A 17,880-nucleotide genomic window follows, 5' to 3' on the forward strand; every position below is an offset into this window, starting at 1 on the left:
AGAGTACCCCAAAACCAAAGACCTTGGAACCCCTAATCATACCCAAATTGGTATGGCAACTAAAAGGCAAATGGTAACCAAATGGCTTGGAGACCAAAGAAAATGACAGACCCAACATACAATGGGGACCAAAATTTTATTAAGAATCTTTGTTTTATAGGTGCACATGAGCAACATGGAATGGTACATCGATAGTGGCTGCTCAAAGCACATGACATCTAATCCAAAGCTGTTTTTCGAGCTCAAGAAGCAAAAAGGAGGATGGGTATCCTTTAGAGACAACAACAAAGGAAGAATCATTGGAAATAGATCTATCAAATTTGGAGGTACAGTAATCTCTAATGTTAGCTTAGTTGATAACCTTAAGTATAATCTACTTAGCGTAAGTCAATTATGCAACAATGGATATTTTGTTAATTTCAATGCCTCTAAATGTGTAATTAAGGATTCTAATGATAATATGATTCTTGAAGGATGTAGAAGAAATAATGTTTATACTTGCATATTTAGTGTAAACTCACATGATGCATGTTTTATTTCAAAACTTGATGATGCTTTCTTATGATATAGGAAATTGAGAAATACTAATCCTAAAATAATTAGATCCGTATCCTCTAAGAATTTGGTGAGAAATCTACCTAAGTTGAACTTTGATAAGCAACACACTTGTGGAGCATGTTAAAGAAGTAAATTTACAAAAGTTTTTCACAAGGCCATAAACTCTGTTGCTACTTCAAGACCTTTGCAACTATCCATCTTGACTTATTTGGACCTATCCAAACCACAAGCTTAGGGGGTAAGAAGTATACCTTTGTTATTGTAGATGACTACTCCCGATTCACTTGGACTTTCTTTCTCAAGCATAAAAATGATGTATTTGAGGAATTTGTATATCTTTGTAAGAGAATACAAAATCAGAAGGGTTACTTGATCACTTCTACAAAAAATGACCATGGTGGTGAATTTGACAACATAGATGAATTTGGAGACTTTTGTAGAAAATAAGGTATAATCCATAATTTTTTGGTTCCTAGAACACCACAATCAAATGGTGTGGTTGAAAGGAAGAACAGAACTATCTACTAAACTGCAAGGACAATGCTCAATGAGTACTCTTTGCCAAAGTATTTTTGGGCCGAAGCTGTTCATACGGCATGTTATGTGTTGAACCAAGTTTTGGTAAGACCTATACTTAGAAAACTCCTTATGAACTATTTCATAACAAGCTTCTTAAAGTTGATTATTTTAAAGTTTTTGGTTGTGCATGCTTTATTCTTAATACTAAGGACAACTTAGGAAAGTTTGAAGAAAAAGTCAATGACAGTATATTTCTAGGCTATTATATAAATAGTAGAGCTTATAGAGTATTCAATAAAAGAACACTAGTTGTGGAAGAGTCTATGAATGTATAATTTGATGAATCTATGGTCAAGGATAAGTATAAAGACTTAGAAGAAGAAGATGAAGATGAAATACTTGAAATTAGGAAAAGAGTTGAAAATGTCTCTTTAGAAGAACCTAATGATCAAGTACATCAACTTCCAAAAGAGATAAGGAATGTTAAAGATCACCCTCTTGACCTTGTCATTAGAAACCTAGAGAAAGGCACACAAACTAGAAGTAAAATTCAAAATGTTTGTTCTAATGGAAACCCTTTTGGATAGTAACTAAATAATTGCTATGCTAGAAGAGCTTAATCAGTTTGATAGAAATAAAGTTTGGGACTTAATGCCAAGAGCCTCGAACACCAAAATAATTGGAACTAGATGGGTATTTAGAAATAAACTTGATGAAGATGGTAACATAACTAAAAAAAAGGCTAGATTGGTTGCAAAAGGCTATAACCAACAGGAAGGCATTATCTTTGATGAAACATATGCACCTGTAGCTAGACTTGAATCTATTAAAATTTTGCTTGCTTTTGCATGTCATAAGAATTTCAGGTTACATCAAATGGACGTGAAAAGCACATTCTTAAATTGCTTCATTAACGAAGAAGTACATGTCATCCAACCCCCTGGATTTGAAGATTCAAAGTACCCTAACCATGTCTACAAATTGAAGAAGGCCCTATATGGCTTGAAATAAGCCCCAAGAGCTTGGTACAATAGGTTAAGTAAGTTTCTTGTTGATAATGGCTTTTCAATGGGTAAGATCGATACTACTTTATTTGTTAAGTATAAGAAAGATTATTTAATTATTGTTTAAATTTATGTTGATGATATCATCTTTGGTTCAACAAATGAATCTCTTTGCCATGAATTTAGTAAATCCATGAGTAGTGAATTTGAAATGAATCTAATGGGAGAATTAAATTTCTTTCTAGGACTTCAAATAAAACAGACCCCTAATGGGATTTTCATCAGTCAAACTAAATACCTTAAAGAACTTTTGAAGAAGTTTGACATCAATGGACATAAATCTTCTGGTACTCCAATGAGTACATTTGTAACCTTGTTCAAAGATGAAGATGGAACTCCTGTTGACCCTACCAAATATAGAGACATAATAGGTAGTTTACTTTACCTAACGGCTAGTGGACCAGACATAATGTTTAGTGTCTATGCTTGAGTTAGGTTTCAAGCCCAACCTATGCAATCCCATTTGAGTACTGTAAAGAGAATCTTTAAGTACTTAAAAGGAACTCCAAGCATTGGCCTTTGGTACCCTATGGACAATGACTTTGACCTTGTTAGCTTCTACGAAGCTGACTTTGTCGGGTGTCATGTTGATCGGAAGAATACAAGTAGATTTTGTCACTTCCTAGGATCATGTTTGGTTTCGTGGTTTAGTAAGTAGCAAAATTCTGTTGCTTTATCTACCACCGAGGCCGAATACATCACAGCCGGACGGTGTTGTGCACAAGTGCTATGGATGAGGTAAACTTTCCATGACTATGAAATTAAGTTTGACACTTCCTCTATCCAGTGTGATAACACAAGTGCAATAAACCTAAGCAAGAACCCGATTTTACACTCAAGAGCTAAACACATTAATATCCGTCATCACTTTCTACGTGATACAGCTCAAAGAGGTGAAATCCTACTTGACTTTATTGAGACCAAGAAGCAGCTCACGGACATCTTCACAAAACCCTTAAGTGAAGAAAGGTTCTGCTCACTTAGATGAGACTTAGGCTTATGTGACCCTTTTGAGTAAATGAACATGCTATTAAAACTATTTTTTCTCACTGTTTCTGCTGAAATGGTATACCGGATTACCAAACAGTATATCGGTTCAGCAAATATAGCTGTTAATTTAATTGTTGGACTTGAAACAGTATACCGGATTAGTCTTTTTGACCATTTTATAGCTGTTTTAACACTTAATTAAGCCTATATAAATCCCTCTTTTGTCATTTTCTTAATCACTATTCACTCCACTCTCACCCTAAACTCAAATTACAATTTGTTAAGCAATATCTCTCTCTTCTCTCTCTCTTCTCTCTCTCTCAACTCTCTCCTTCACCATGCGTAGAAGAGGCAAGGAGGCTATGACTGAAAGGCAACCACCTCCTAAAAGAGGAAGAACCTGAGGAAGAGGAGGCTCCTCAAGGCAACCCTATTCGGAAGGAGATGACCAACTCTTTCGCTCACCGAAATGCCGTGAGAATTGGCCGCTCTACCTTACCCAAAAGATCGAAGAAGGACGTGAAGTTGATGTTTTCTCATTCAATAGCATTCGACTTGAAGAAAGATTCAAGGACATTGGATGGGAACCTCTTCTTAACATGTCGGAGCCTTGTTACCCCAATTTGGTAAAATATTTCTATGCTAATCTCTATTTTAGTGGGACGGAACAAAGTTTGAAACTCCACTCTTATGTGAAAAGTGTTTACATAGAGCTCTCTATTGACGACCTTGCCCGACTCCTTCAAATTTCAAGTGATGGACCGTGTATCTTTTGGACTCCGAAGAACCCCAACTTTGGAGACCTCATCAACCATGAAGAAGTCTATTCCTCCATCCTCAAGTAGTTTGATCCCAATGCGGCCACCATTGTCACTGAAAGACTTAGGCTCATTCCTCATGTCATCTCTTACATCATTCAACACAATTTATTCCCTAGGGGAGGAGATAGAGCTAAGTGTCTCACACCACAAGCCTATCTCACCTTTTGTGTCTATACAAACACCCCTACTTGTCTTCCTTACTTCATCATGAGGTACATGGAATCGTGTGCTCACCCCCGCAAGCACACTAACCTTCCCTATGGCCGTCTTCTCACTCGTCTTTTTTGGGCTTTTGATATTGACCATGACCGTGAAGAGGCATCTACCTTATCTTTTCAACGTATCACCTGAAATAGCTTTCACACCATTGCCATCCCTCCTCCTTCCGATGTCTTTGTTGAAGCCAAAGAGATCTTGAATGATGATGTGCCCTCTCCTCGTCAAGCACAAGAAATGATACCGGCATCTCTACAAGAATGGGTTTCTAGCATTGATGAGTACATGGATGAAGCCACCACTTGGATCATGGAACTTGAATTCGGCCAATAAAGAATTCAAGAAGATGTGACCTCTCTTTGCTAAGAAGTGAAATCCAGCTTTGACTCCATTAACTCTTGCCAAGATGGAATCCTCAATGCAATCCACAATCTCTCTTTCGATCTTGGACATATAACTTTTGACACACCGGAAGCTACACCACAAAGCTTTACTCCTCAAGGGTATAGACCATCCTTTCAAGCACCCATCCCCGGTGAATCAAGCTCCATCCTCCTATTCCATCATTTGACCCAAATCCTTGAATTGTCTCTACCCTCTTTTTGACAATGACAAAGGGGGAGAAATATATGGGCATGGAATACATGTAATGGAATGTTTTGAATTGAAATGTTTTGAATGTTTTGAAACTTTTGAATGTAATTTACTCATTTTATATCAAGTTTCAAATTGTATGAGTGTGCAACTTTCCTTGATTTAACGATATGTGCAATTTTCTTGAATTTTTATACATTGCTTCAATTAAAAGTTGCTTTATTATTTTATTCATTTAGATTATTTGTCATCATCAAAAAGGGGGAGATTGTTGAGGAAAAGACTGCATACACTCCAAGTCATCCACCATGATGGCATAGAAGTTTTGATGATAACAAATAAAATCACTCTTGGACTAACTCTTGTTTAAGTTGTTTAGATAAGAGCGTAGCACCAAGTGAGGGGGAGTACACAAGAGCATACACAAGAGCATACACTTAATTTAAGAGTACACACTCAATACACTCAATTGGAGCAAGCTCTCAATTCAATTGACTATCACTCAAGTTAATGAAATGAAGAATTAAGTCTTGAAGACAAAGACCAAGTCAAATAGAAGTTTATTTTGAAGACCTTCATGCTTAAAGATTTTAAGTAGTACTTGTCTGTAAATTAAAGTCACAATTAATGTAATGCACACACACACACACATGCATACATTCATGTAGAATGACCTTAGGAGGTTAAAATAACCCCTATACATGTGGCCAATTTAGTTTGGAAAACCCCAAGGTAGCCCCATAAAGGAATTAGCTTATTTCAGCAGAAAATAGCTAATCCGGCATACTGGATCCTTCAACGGCATACCAGATCATTGTGGATCTCAGGAAATAAGCCACAGTAGCCTTCCAGCCCACGCTGGATAGTGATCCAGCATACCGTATCAATACTGGCTGTATTTTACCCGGAAATGGTATACCCGATTATGATCTAGCATACCGGATTAATATATGACTATTGAAATTTGACCATTACTCCTTAATTCATATAAGGAAATTTGGTGAACTGGCATACCAGATTGGGAATCGGTATACCAGATTATGACTGTCTAATTCAATCCGATTTAAGATAGTTTCCATAATAATTAGAGCCACCTAGCCTATAAATACACACTTGTTTAAGGCTCTAATCACTACTACTAATCACAATTAAGAGCCTTCAATATAAGATTCATTGCAATAGCATCAAGTGAGCCATCCATTGATTGTAAGCATCAATTCATCACATAGCTCACACACTCAAGCTCCTCTACCTCAATTAAGCTTTAGGCTCCAAGGGTGGAAGGTAGCTTACATACTTACTAAGGTTGAGGTAATCCTTTCCTAGTAAAATTTCATTATATGTGTTAAGTTGAGTCCTCTTACTCGGAATCAAAATTGGTTGAGTCCTCTTGCTCGAAATCAAGAGTAGTTGAGTTCTTTTGCTCTCAATCAAGATTTGTACGAGTTCTCTTGCTCATTCTCAAGATTCTTTTTTAGTGGAATTCTCTCTAAGGTGAGAGGAGTGGATGAAGGCAAGTTTTGGCCGAACCACTATAAATTCTTGTGTTATCTTTACAATTTTAAATTGTCTATTATTGATAACTTGTTTATTTCTGCAATATTTTTTATTTTCCACTACCTTTACTTATTCACCCCCCTCTAGGTGAATTCACAGGAGAGAAGAAGCCTAGGCTGCTAGATCATGGTAGGGAACCCCATACCCCTCACCATCTCCTTCATTTTCTATTATTTTCATTGTGAATCTCTTGCTAAACCATAGTTCTCTCAATTGCGCAGCTTGTGTGTGAAAAGGAGCCAAGTTTAGAACTCATCCTTGCTTTCAAATCTCAAGGTAAAGCCCTAACCTAGTCAATCCCTTTTCTTCTAATTTATTCCTAGACCTAGGGTTGATTGCAATTCTGAATTGAAAGCCATAAATTTATCTTTTGCTATGTTTACATACAATTAGATAGAATTAGGATAATCAGAAACCCATTTTCCTTTCATCCATGTTAAATCCAACCCAATTTCTTTTCTTGCATGCTTAGGTCCTACAATTATACTTGTTGTAATTCCTTCCTAAACCTAGAATTGAGTACAGATCCTGTTTTAGGTTGGGAAAGAATCATCTAACCTCATGCATGGCTGAATTAGTATAATTGGAACTCAAATTTCATACATGCATGACCAACCCCATGGATGATCATCAATCCCCTCTTCTAGACCTAGAATTAGGTTGTTAAAGATTAATTTCAACTTTAATTTTCATCCCTAGAGATAATTAGATGGAACCATGCAAAAACCCCCAATTTCCCCTTTGAAATTCTGCTATTGCAGGCTCTGGTCGATGCGGATCAACCAGAGTGTTGTCAGCCTTATTTTGGGTTTGAGACCTGACTAGGGTTATGAGCAAGTTCTATATTAGGTTAAGATTGGGTCATCTAAACCCTTACATGTCTAATATGTCATGATAAGAACTCAATTCCATGCATGCATGATAAATCCCAACTCAAAATTGATTTTTATGAAATCTTCTATTCTGGCAGATTGACCCCTACTTAGTTAAAATGACACAACTTCATCATCCAAGCTTCAATTGCTTTGATTCTTGAGAAACTAGACCCATAGATCTTCATTTATTAGAAGTAACCATTGTCCAATTATGCTTCTAAATGAGCTGAAATTTCACTTCAACCCAAGCAAAAACCTCTGCTTTCCCTTTGAAATTTCTGTTGTTGCTGTCTCTGATCGATCCAATCTAGTTGATCTAGATCAACCAGAGACATCAACCAGAGCTGCTGTCAGCCCTGTTTTGATTTTGTAACCTATTCTAGCCTAAACCTAAGTACACCCTAGGACCCCTCCATCACTCAAACACAATTTAACACACATAATTGGTCTAATCTAAATAGGGTAGAGTCCTCAAGCGACGAAGCCTATCGAGGATCGAATAGGAACCCAACAACCAACTGAAGAACCAAGTTTGAAACAAGGTGAGTGGGAATATACCATTCACGTAGGTGTAGCACTTTTGTTGAGTCGTGTTGGTATGGATGAATATGTTATCTTATCTCTATTGTTCTTGTTTATTTACATGGAGCTTGAATGGGAATTGATGAGGCATTGTACTATGTTTAAAATGCATGCCATTTCCATTGTTAGATTAGATGTCATAGCTGGCTTGGAAATGAGGGGTGTGATGACCCGCAATTATGGGATGCGGTTGACACCACTCAACTCATACGATTCCTTGTAGATACAAGTGGTTAGGATTGACACATCCCTATGCTACGACCCTTACCAACAGGGGTGTAGGTGTTGGGTGACTATAGCTCCCTATTGGCTGAGGAGTTGTCATCATCCTAGGATAGGGTAGACTATGGTTATAGGGCGTCTGCCAATGGGTGGTGTGCAACGGTATGGCCTATGTGTGTCCTAACACAACAATTGAGGTCACAACCAAAGTGATGAAGCAAAGAAGCTGAGGTTGTTACCCAAGTTGTTGCAGCAGCATCAACCTAGTGACCTAGATGGTGATGTTAGGTGGACTAGAGAATAAAATCTGATCTCATGCATATAGGGGCATTGTGTTACATCTGCATGCATGTCTTATTGTTCACTCATTAGGCTCAGTGGAGCTCATTCCAGAGGAAATTTATTTTTAATTGATATTGCAGGTGCATGTGTTCTTGACTAGGAGGGTTATTTCGAGGAGGAGGCTTATGGTGATCGCGACCATCTTGGTATGGACTCCAAGGGAGATGATTCCTCTTATGTGGGTGATCAGGGTGTCTCTTCAGGATGAGCCCTGAATGATGGATTTTACTTCTTTTTGATGTGCAAAAATTCTATTTGAGTAGATAGGTTCTACTATCCCCCTATCTTTTGTAAAGCTTACCCCAGGTTCTTTGTAATTATAACCTTGATGTAAATATGTAAAGCTTTAACCATGTGGTGGGAACTCAGCACAACAAGAACAATGTAGAAACAAATATGTAATATGTAAATATTTGATCCCTTAGGGATAATCTTTAGCTTCCACTACACTTTGTTCATTCGATTACATTTTATCTTGTGGATGTATGGTTTGTGAGTTATATATACTTCTTCTAGATCCTAGTGGTTTAGCGAAAGTTACAAGACATCTGGTTCACTTGCCCGATCCTCCTAGGGGGTAGTTTCGGGGCGTGACAATTTGCCCTAAAGATTTGAAGGCATTATCCTTTTTGGAAAAAGTGTGAGATATACATTGACCATAAGAGTCTCAAATACTTTTTCACCCAAAAGGAATTGCTTGAGCAAATGTAGTGGCGAATCCATTAAGTAGGAAATCCCAGACTTGTGTACTATACGGTTGACCAGTCAACCCCATATTCTGGAGGATTTGAGGAGATTCAATATAGAGATAGTAATGGGCGACCCCCGGTGGCCTTGTTAGCCCACATCACAATCTGGGCATTTTTAATGAAGGAATTCAAAGCCAAACAAGAAGAAGATGAATTTTTGATAAAATTCAAGAGGGAGATACAGGAGGATAAGAGAAAGGAGTTCTGTATTGGTGCCAATGGCATATTAAGACTTAGGACGAGAATTTGTGTCCTTGATGATTCAGACCTAAAAGAAGAAATACTACAGGAAGCACATTATTCTCCCTACACCGTACATCTCGGAGGCACCAAAATGTACAAAGATCTCAAAGAATACAGTTGGTGGAATAACATGAGGAGACATGTAGCCAAGTTCATCTAAAAATGTTTGACTTGTCAATAGGTTGAGGCTGAACACCAAAGGCCTTCAGGGCTATTACAACTTCTCACCATTTCAGAATGAAAATGGGAGAACATTACCATGGATTTCGTGACTATATTACCAAAGACACCATTTCAGAATGAAAATGGCAAAACATTGCCATGGATTTTGTAACTATATTACAAAAGACACCTAAGGGTCATAATGTTGTGTGGGTAATATTTGAGCACTTAACGAAGTCTGCCCATTTCTTGCCCATACGGATAACCTATCCCCTATGGCCAAATTAGCATAGTTGTACATTGACGAAATAATCAAGTTACACGGTGTGCCAGTCTCTATAGTATCAGACAAAGATCAGAGGTTCACTTCCAAGTTTTGGCAGAGTTTGCAAGCAGCTTTGGGCACGAAACTCAACCTTAGTACAACATATCAACCTCAGACTAATGGTCAGTTAGAGTGTGCCATCCAAATATTGGAGGATATGTTGAGAGCTTGCATCATAGACCTCAAGGGTAGCTAGGGAGAGCATTTGTCATTGGTGGACTTTGCCTACAATAATAGCTACCAAGACACTATAGGCACCATTTGAGGCCTTGTATGGAAGAAAGTGTAGAATACCTTTGTATTGGGATGAAGTAGGTGAAAGGAAATTACTTGGACAAGAAATCTCACAAAAGACTTGTGATAAGGTCAAAAAGATACAATGAAGTATTTGAACGGCTCAAGACAGACAAAAAAATATACGGATGTTAGGAGGAAGGACTTAGAGTTTAATGAGGGAGAGATGGTGTTTCTACGAGCGGCCCCTATGAAGGGAGTTATGAGATTTGGGAAGCAAGGCAAGTTAAGTCCCAGGTATATCGGATCATTCGAGATACTAGAAAGGATAGCCCCAGTAGCCTATAAATTGGTACTTCCACCAAATTGTTTTGGTGTTCATAATGTGTTTCATGAGTCCGTGTTGAGGAAATATGTGGCGGATGAGACGCATGTGTTAGACTATAAACCATTCATATTGGAAAAGACCTATCCTATGAGGAGAGGCCTACCAAAATATTGGATCGTAAGGAGCACCAACTTTGGAATCGAACAATTTCCTATGTGAAGGTATTATGGGAAAACCACTAGGTTGAAGAATCGACTTGGGAACGGGAGTCTATTATGCGACACGATTATTCACACCTGTTTAATGATTGGGTAAGAATTTCTTCTCTCAAATTTTAGGGACAAAATTTTTATAAGGGGGAGGGATGTAATACCCTGGATTCTGATCAGCCGCTTAATTTTCAGACAGTTACGAGATCTAAAGGGCCATGAGTGTTTAAGGTGACTCTTGACCTTTATTGTATTTGTTATTTTAAATTTTATGACTTTAATATTATATGTGTCAAACCTGCCCCTGACTGATTGGGATTTTGGATGAAGGACAGGAACCTATGACCAGTCACTCAAACACACAGTGGAGCATCACTCCAGTGGTTGAATTCAGTAGAGAACCCCCGAGGATGTCATCTTATATGCCTGTTAGAAGATGGGTTGCAGACCCATGCAACTGCACTACTCACAGCCTGATGTACAGCTTAAACTCCAGGTACTCTCTCCTACCCAAATATGTGGGGCCCACACCTGTTTAGATGTGTGTCAGACCTTGGAAGAGGTGTTGGTGCAATGCCCAAGCCATAGGCCAACCACCTGTATAAGACCAAGGCCAGAACAGCAAAGCTGTATTCTCTGGGAGATGCACTGGGTGATTGGCCCAAAGGCCTAGAGAATCGCCCAGAGTGGCTGAAACTGCTTATTTGGACTCCAAACACCAGGGGACCACCCATACAGACCATGAACACCCTCTAGGGGTAGATGGGAATTTTAGGAAGCATTATGCACCCCTAGAACCATATGGACCCCACCAGTGCTGCCAACATGGCCCATAATGCACTTAAAAATGCATTCTTCGGAATGGGACCTAAGGCCAAATAGGCCTTAGTCATCTTAACCATATAAATAGAGGGGACCAACTCCTATATTTCATTCCCTACTGTTGTAGCTGAAATAGGAAGAGAGAAAGAGAAGGAGAAGTAAGAAGAAGAGAAGGAAAGGGAAGAAAGAAGAAGGAAGGAGAGACCTGTACTGTTCTTGGCACTGAACTAGCTTGCATACAAGCTCCAGGTAATAAACTCAACCATTGTATGCTGCTGTTCCCTGTGTTTGATCTCAGATCTCTGCTCTGATTGTAGTATCTCTGACCTATAATGCTTAGAACACCACTGGGATGTCTTGAGAAGCTCCATATCTAACATGCATAAACATTGCATGCAAGATTTGGTCATTAAATGATAGGATATCTTGTTGTTTCGCACTGGGATGAAGTCGGTCTACGTGCTTGGCCTGCTGCATACTTGCACCGAACAGCGATGCAGGCATGGATCTCTGCATGCAATGTGATCCTTGCATACTTTAGCATAGGATCAGTGTATTTCATGTAAATACATGTAAAATGAGCCCTGCATGCAGCCAAAGCTGGATCCATGAGCCTGAGCTTAGCCTGGACAGCTGTTCTCTGTGATGTCAGAGCTCCCCCAGCTTCCAAATGGGAAAACCAAACCCAAATCCAATTAGACCAATGAATTTTACCTTAATTATGGTCTAGGAACATCCCCTTAGCATCCTTGCTTGAGATCATTGCAGCCCCTGTTGCAAAATCCAAGAAAATGAGCTCAAACCCGTGTTAAACTGGCTCTAGGCGATGCACTGGGCGATTGGCCCAAATGCCCAGAGATATCAATTGGGCTCAGATTGTGTTCTGCCTTAATGAACCCTCACCAATGGACCTAGGGCAATGTGATGGGATGGTAAATGACCAAAATACCCCTCTCTACTTGTACTTACTGTCATCCATACCCTGAATGCTCAAGTAGGCCCCACAGGGCCAGGTAACCATGCCCAGGATTGGTTTCAGCTGGGCTGTTGGCCTTGGCATTGGTTCGAGTGGTTGTTTGGGCCATGCATAGGCAGGCTATGCTGTAGAAATACCAAGTCAGGTAAATCTCATATCTCTGGATGATGCACCAGGAGATAGACCCGAAAGCCCAATGCAAGACCCAAAGAATTCTAAGTAACACCTGTGTACATACAAAGTCAATCCAGTTAAGCCTAGACTAACTCTAGGACATTAATGTAACTTTAAACATTATTTGACACACTTTTATGATCCAATAAATTAGGTTTTGATCCCGTGCTCGAGGTGCATAGTCAGATACCAATCGAGACCGAGCTGACAGCTGAACCAGTAGGACTAGAACAAGGTGAATGAAATTACACCGTGTGTGTAAATGCAACATGGCTAACAACTCAAGAAAGTTATAATGATACTACTTACTCTAGTTACCTATTTCAATTACTGTAAGTTCTGTTAAGTAAGGAATGCTTGACTGGTGAATACCGTGAATGAACAATGAATGCTGTATGTGAATTGCTAGAGTAGATGCCGTAGCCGGCTTGGAAATGAGACCTATAGTAGCCCATAGAATGGGATGCGGTTGACACCACCCGACTCATACTATGCCATATGCATTGGGCTAGAGTATCATCACCTGTGCTACGCACCCTTGCCAATAGGGGTTAAGGTGTTGGATGCCTGTGAGAGTGACCATATGAAAGAGAAAAAGAAAAAGAAAAGAAAAGAAATGGAATTGTGATACACTGAAAAGGTGGTTATGGGGCTATAAGCTAGAGAAAGAAATATGATATGTGAAAAGAGGATGGATGGCTCACAGGTTAATCCCAGAGGGCTGGTCGGGCTGACCTTGGTGACTGATGCGGGAGCTGATCAGTCCTCTTCGACAACTCAATGGGTGTATCACGGGAAGGGGTTAAAAGCCCGCACCAGGGATCGTGTAGTGGGGATTGTAGTAGCACTTACCCGCCTTAGTTGTGATGTTAGGTGGTTAATAAATAAAATGAACTGCCCCTCATGTAGGACTCATATGGTTGTGCTTGCATGGTGATATTTCATTCACGGTCTCGGTGGAGCTCACACTCTGTTGTATATGTTTTTGTTAGATGATCTTTTAGGTGGATGTCACTATGGTGGGGAGGCTTATCTCCAGGAGATGGGCTATGGTTGTTATGACAATATTGGTATGGACCCGGACGGAGGTCATACCACTGGTGCGAGTATTTTTAGTAATAGCTGAGGAAGACCTGTGAGGGGGTGCAGCTGACTCTGTTTTGACTGTGGGACTCTTTTTGTTTTGTTGGTGTTCCCTCCTTTGTACAGCTTTGTTTTGGGGCATGGGATGCCTTGCCCTGTTTATATTCTTTTGTAAAGCTGGGTCAAATAGAGTTAGGACTTCTGATATTCTGACAGAGAGAGAGAGAGAGTGAACTAAAACAATGTTGTTGTATATATTTGCTTCCTTTGTTTTCTTTTTAAAGTTTAATGTAAATATAACTTTCCGCAGAACTCTGTGTTTTACATCTTGTATTATGGTGGATGTGTGTGTCTGTGAATGGACTAACAACTTCTACATCCTTGGGGTTTGGCGGATTGCTAAAGTGCAATTCGGGTCACCTACCTAATCCTCCCAGGGGATGGTTTGGGGTGTGATAGAGCTTGGTATCAGAGCGTTAAGCTCTTTTTACATTCACAGACAGCCGAATAGGATTAACAACTTGTAAGAAGTTAAACATGTAATAATTAAATTAACAAGGAGCAAATGTAAACAATTAGCAATAAAGAAAGATAGAACACTATCAATAAGCTTTAATAAAAGTTTAAAACATAGCGGAAGCCATTACATAGATGTTCAAATTGAAAGTACTACTCCCAGATACAACCAGCAGGGAAACAAACAAAAGATAAAGACTGAAAACAAAGAACTACATAAGCCATGACAAAAAACACTACATAATGTAAAGCTAAGTTAAAAGACCAAAGTACTAAAGCCAGAGGAACTATTCCTATAGAGGATCATCGCTATGTGGAGGGCGAGCCTGTTGTGAGTCAACCCGGTAGTAGGAATCCTAGAAATCAAGGTGCTGCTCAACAGAACCTACTCTCCCCTCCAGGGAAGTGAAACCCTGATCCATCCGTGATGACATCTGGGCAAGCTAAGTGTGAAGACCTTGGAACTGTGCCATCATGTCAGCCCAACCATAGGACTCAGGCACCTGAGTTGGCACCTGTGAACTAGAAGCTCCTGTAGGCTCATAGGGAGCCAAATCCCCAATCTGTGTACCAGGATCCGCTGGGTCACCCTCCTGCTCACCCACTCCAGTTCCCTCTGCTGCCTCGTGTCCTTCCTCCATCTCCTCCTCCTCGAACTCTAAGTCGCTCTCTAGCTCCCTCTGCATCTTCATCTTCTGGATGGAGGTTTTGCTAATAGGCTTCGACCTATCACCTCCCTTGTACTCACCAACAAGAGAAACCCCAAAATATAGGAACACCTGAGTTAGGAATCTCCCATAGGGCAGGTTCCCATCAGATGGGTTCTGGGCATGATAGAGCATCACCTGCATAAGTAAGTAAGGGAGGTTGATCACTGGACCCCCCTTGCCTGCCCTCAGCAAAGAATAGGTAATATATGCCTGAAGCATAGAAATGCTGCCCCGGTTCCCACCCTTGGGGTAGATGTTGTAGGAAATACACCTACTCAGAATCCTAGTAGTGGGCTTGTAATCCCCCTCAGATTTTGAAACAACCTCAGTCAGAGCTTTAAAGACCGTCCTCCTAGTCTCCATAGAAAACATGTCAAAAATATCCACCCTAGGCTTATAGTAGCACCTGTCGCTTGTATCTGGTAATCCCAAAATCTCTGCCAATGTGGCTGTAGTAAACTTCATGTCTCCCCTTGACCCTACTCTCTAACCTAAATCCTTGCACCCCAGAAGCCGGTACAAGGTTATAGTTGAAACCTTGTCTCTAAAGAAAACATGTCAAAAATATCCACCCTAGGCTTATAGTAGCACCTGTCGCCTGTATCTGGTAATCCCAAAATCTCTGCCAATGTGGTTGTAGTAAACTTCATGTCTATCCCCTTGACCCTACTCTCTAACCCAAATCCTTGCACCCCAGAAGCCGGTACAAGGTTACAGTAGAAATACCAAACCAGGTTCGGGTAGCACGACTGTGTAGGAGATAGCATCGGTGCCCAACCTAGGGCATTGAACTTGGCATAGAGCCCGTACTGGTGGAAGTCATCTACTTGCAATACCCTACCATTCACAATGTTCTTAGAAGAGAACTTCATCCAATCTTGCGTATGCTCGTACCGGGAGAACCAGTATCGATCAAATTTTGGTTCTTCGGATGAGGAATCCTCTTCGGGTGATGGAGAAGGTACTGCCGATGGTGAGGATGGCAGTGGGTCTAATCGCAGGCGCTTGTGGGTCATTGCCTTCCTTACCGTGCTGTGTTTGCCACTTGTAGACATGGCTACAGCAAGGCAAGAAGAAGGAGAAGAGGAAATTAGGGCATAAACAGTAAAAATCAAGCAAAAGGGAAAGAAAAATGGGGACAGCAGTACAAATACAAGTAACGCATAGATGCACGGGAAACTTGATTGAATGTTTGGAAATGGTAGAGAAATAGCCTAGGAACTCTTTGGAGCACAGCCCTGGTGGTTTGGAGCTCTCAAAATGAAGTTTGGAGTGAAAATGGGGGCTTTCGGACTATTTATATCTGAGACCCGATTCTCTGGGCGATGCACTGGGCGATTGAGCCAAATGCCCAGAGAATGGAAAAACAGTAGTAATGAGATTTTTGATGAATGGGCTTAGGTTTCCTACATTGTAATGGTACAATTAAGCCCCTTAAAGCATTTATTTGCTAATGTGAATAAACTCAAAAAAAAATATAATAAAAATAATATATATAATATAAATAATAATAATGAATAATATACACAAATGCATACAAAGTGTGACAAACAAATAAGCAAATGCAAGGTAGATGGAAAAAAAAAATTTACAGCCTGTTTCAGGCATAAATAATATGCATAAAGCAATGTATGCAACCTTGGTTGTACAAATCTCTGTGTGAATAATATGTGTGGAAATCCAAACATAGATACAGAGGAATGTATGGCAGTGTGTAGGTGCAGTATTTCAAGGATTTAGACATTACTTATGACACTATGCCTAAAATTTAGGTCATGCTATACTTATAGCCTAACCAAATCAATGTTAAACACAATAGGTTATAGGGCGAAATAAGAAATTTATTCACTGCACATGTCCCTACCTGAGTGGTGTGTTAGACCCGATAGGACACTGTGGCATTGTGTGCAACCTCGAGCTGATCCATTTAACTTCCTGACTATGTTGTTTTAATACCTATAGTATTAAGCGTGATTATGAGATAAGTGACAATAGAAACCTAATACCTAGAACTTCTCCATGGCAGGATCTGACTGTGTTGTTCGAGCTTGGAGACCCCAGCAACATGCTCTACATTAGGCGACTGAGGAAGAGATTAGCTTGGATTCAAGAAATTCAGTCCTGGGCAGAGAAGCAGCTGATTATTTACCTAGCACTTGCAGACACTAGTGGTGCAGCGGATCGTGCCATTTACCTTGCCCTAGCTGACGAGGTTAGGAGCGATATAGGATACCTACACATACAGGCTTTTATGACCGGAAGAGGTTGGAGAGACTCGCATGTTAGGTACAGGTATAGACTAAATAATTGCTAATTAACATGAATCTATAATTTGTCATCTTGCATAACACACCATGGCATAAAACACATTACATATATATAAACTCTTAACAACAGTAACTTAGTTGGAGATATCCTTGGTAGTTATCACTTCTTACTGGAATGCTAGCATTACTACATTAGAACTGTAGAAATGACAACTTACATATGATAGTTGAAAATTGTAAATTTTTCCTTGATGAGGATGTGGGAATATTGAACATAAAGCTTTTTTCAGAAATCAATCATGGTCAATACCAGATCCAACCAGGGTAGTCATCATGGAAGATGCCCTCGATTTATTTCAGAAGTTGAGGTACCGAATGAAGCTGAAGCTCAGAATTTTGAAGTATCAGTTACTTTGCCGAGGGTACCACTAGTTGTCCCAAATGTGGTACCAATGGCTGCCCAAGCTACTGCTACTACACCTCAGCCAAGTATGGTAGCTAGAGAGGTGAACACCATCATGACCACCATGATGCGAACCATGCAGCAACAACAGGAGTTGCTGGGCCAAATGTCTACACAGTTTGCGGCCATGATGCAACAGCGAGCAGTGCCACCACCACCACCCAACTGGACCATATAATTTCCACCACCTGTGCCCCAACATGCGACAGAAGGCTCCACAGCTAAAGTAGTGGAGAGATACAAGAATCTCTAGCCGCCTGCGTTCTCTAAATTAAATTC

Source organism: Telopea speciosissima, chromosome 1 (assembly GCF_018873765.1).
Source record: "Telopea speciosissima isolate NSW1024214 ecotype Mountain lineage chromosome 1, Tspe_v1, whole genome shotgun sequence".
NCBI lineage: Eukaryota > Viridiplantae > Streptophyta > Magnoliopsida > Proteales > Proteaceae > Telopea > Telopea speciosissima.